The following is a 2566-nucleotide window of genomic DNA, read 5'->3' as shown; positions in this document are numbered from 1 at the left end:
GCCACCCCCCGCCGCGGCCGGAGCCCCCCCGGGCCCGGAGGTTCTCCCAGGGGCCCCGCCCTGGCCTCCCCACAGCCGACGTCCATCCCCGCCCTGCTCACGGCCTGAAACCTCCCGCCGTGGCCCCGCACCCACCTGCCCAGGGTGCACAACCCTCTGTGCTGGCCACTTCTGTGCTGCCGCTTCGTGGCAGCCCCCAACACAGACCTTTGCCCCGAGCCCCCCGCAAAGGGAAGTCCCGGGGGCGCTGCCAAGGCGGGAACAGCAGGTGACAAAGGGGGAAACCTTGTCCCCCCCGTTTTGGGGCACAGACACGAACAACGAGAGTCCAAGGCAAAGGAACTGGGCTAGAGGGCATCTGACTCAGCAGCAACCACCAATGAACGTCTTCGCATACCCAAAAACTTTGGGGACCCCTGCCCTGCTGTGGTGGCCCCTGGCATTTTCCTTTGCCCCCTCCCACACATACACATCCTGGTGCTCCTTTCCCATCAGGGTGGCCCCCCCCTGCCCTAAGGGCTCCCACTCTCTCCCTGGAGCTGGGGGCCATTCCCCACCTGGGGCACAGGCCCATATGTACCTGGAAGGGAGATAAGGCTGGTGCAAGATGAGATGTCTGCGGGGCCCGGGTGCAGCCCCCCACATCCCTCTGCTCCCTTGCTGACATTGCAGAGACATAAACCATGCAGAAAACTGCATGCCTCCGGCAGGCTGGGTGGGGGCAGGAGGTACAAGCCATGGCAGCTCTGTGTCAGCACAGCCACCTGGCCAAACACCGAGGCCATCCGCCAGCCCCTCCAAAGCAAGTGTGTCTGTTGCCATGCCCCCAGTGCCTGGCAGGCCCCCAGGCCCTTTGTAGCACCAGCACGAGGGAGTTAACACACCCTAAGCACAAGAACCACAGTACACATCAGACCATTGCCCAGTTTAAGGCCACCTCTGATAGTTCGGCACAAGTGGTGACACTGCTGCAGGGCACCCTGCGGTCACCCATCACAAGCATCCCCAGATACTGACTTAGCAAGGTGCCCTCATGCTTGGCGCTGTACTAAGAGGGTCCTGTCCCAGCAAGTCCCAAGCCCACTGTTGCAGGGAGAATGAAATAGACACGCGTGCACCCAGACACCCACGCAAACATCCACACTCAAGCACACACATAGATGTAAAAATTCCGAGCCCTAACTGCCAAAAGGGGAAACTAAGGCACAGGTGGTTAGAACCATTCCTGGTCAAAGGACCCGAGCTGGGTCCTGCTCTGCCCTCTTCATGGGTCCTTGCAGCATCTGCAGGTCTCACCCAGCCCTGCCTCGCCCATAGGTCCCCTCCCTGCCTGCAGGCCAAAACCCTGCCCTGTCCCACCCACACATTGCACCCCTGCCCACAGGGCTCGGCGCAGCCCACTATCGCATCCCTGCCTCCAGGTTCCTACCCTGTGCCTGGGTCTCATTTCCACCTGCTGCTCTGCCTGGCCCTGCCCATGGTCAGATCTCCAACCGTGGCTATGCCTTCAGCCTCTGCACCCAGGTCCTGGCCCACAGCTCCATCCCCACCCATGGTCACTGTCCTACTCCAAGACACCTGAGGGCTTACATGAAGGACAGAGGCTCTGGAAGGAGAAACAACCACTGGGTGAGGGAGAGGCACATGTGGGCGGCACTAGGAATAAGGCCTCCTGCCCCCTCAGCTTCCCCCTTTGAGAGACCAAGGGAATCGCCCCAAACAAGGGGTCTGGGGGAGTGGGAGCCCCTCACCCCACTGGGAAAGTGCTGGGTTGCATTTGGAGCACGGGGGGGTGAGGGGGGCAGCAATTCTTCCGCATGAGTTGCCCCTTTGAAAGCTTGTCTCGGGGCTTTGTGAGAGTGTCAGTCAGGAAGAATGGGGGGGGGGCAGCAGGGCAGGCAAGGAAGGAAGAATGGGGGGGGGGCAGGCAGGCAAAGGGGGAGGGAGGTACCCGGGAAGGTGGGGGGGGGCAGAAGAGAGGCCTCTTACCTGCCTGCTGGACCTGGGCCTTGCAGCAAAGATTGGGAGATTAGCTCCAGGGGAAGCCTCCCATCTGCCCCCTACCCCAGCCACAACATCTAACGAAGAGAGGGTTTGCAAGTTCACAGAAGTTTGTCTAGTTGTGCAGTCAACCACAGCACCCCCCCCAGCCCTTTGTGCACACAGCTATTCACATGTGCGCAGACGCGCGCACACACACACACACGGATGCATGAACATATATTTCCACATATCTGGAGAGGCACATGTGCAGCTGGCAGATGATGGGGGGGTGTTGGAATTCAGCAAAGCCAAAGCCCCCTGTCTCTCCCTCCTGAGAACTGTCACCTGAGCTCCTCCAGGCTGCCCCAGACCCACAGTCTTAGCCCACCAGCTCCTTGCTCTATGTGAGAGCAGGCAGGTTGCTACCACGCAGTGCAGTAACCATATGCAGCCACCCCAGCCCAAAGGGGAGTGGGGCTGTGCCTGTCCAGACAGGCGCACTCACCTGCTGCAGCAGCAATGGGATGATGGGCTCTGCCCTGGGCCCAGCTGGCTCCCACCAGCCTACAGCTCCCTGCCCCGA

This window comes from Aptenodytes forsteri, unplaced genomic scaffold (assembly GCF_000699145.1).
Source record: "Aptenodytes forsteri isolate BGI_AS27 unplaced genomic scaffold, ASM69914v1 Scaffold373, whole genome shotgun sequence".
Lineage (NCBI taxonomy): Eukaryota > Metazoa > Chordata > Aves > Sphenisciformes > Spheniscidae > Aptenodytes > Aptenodytes forsteri.
Note: the sequence above shows the minus strand (reverse complement) of the source record.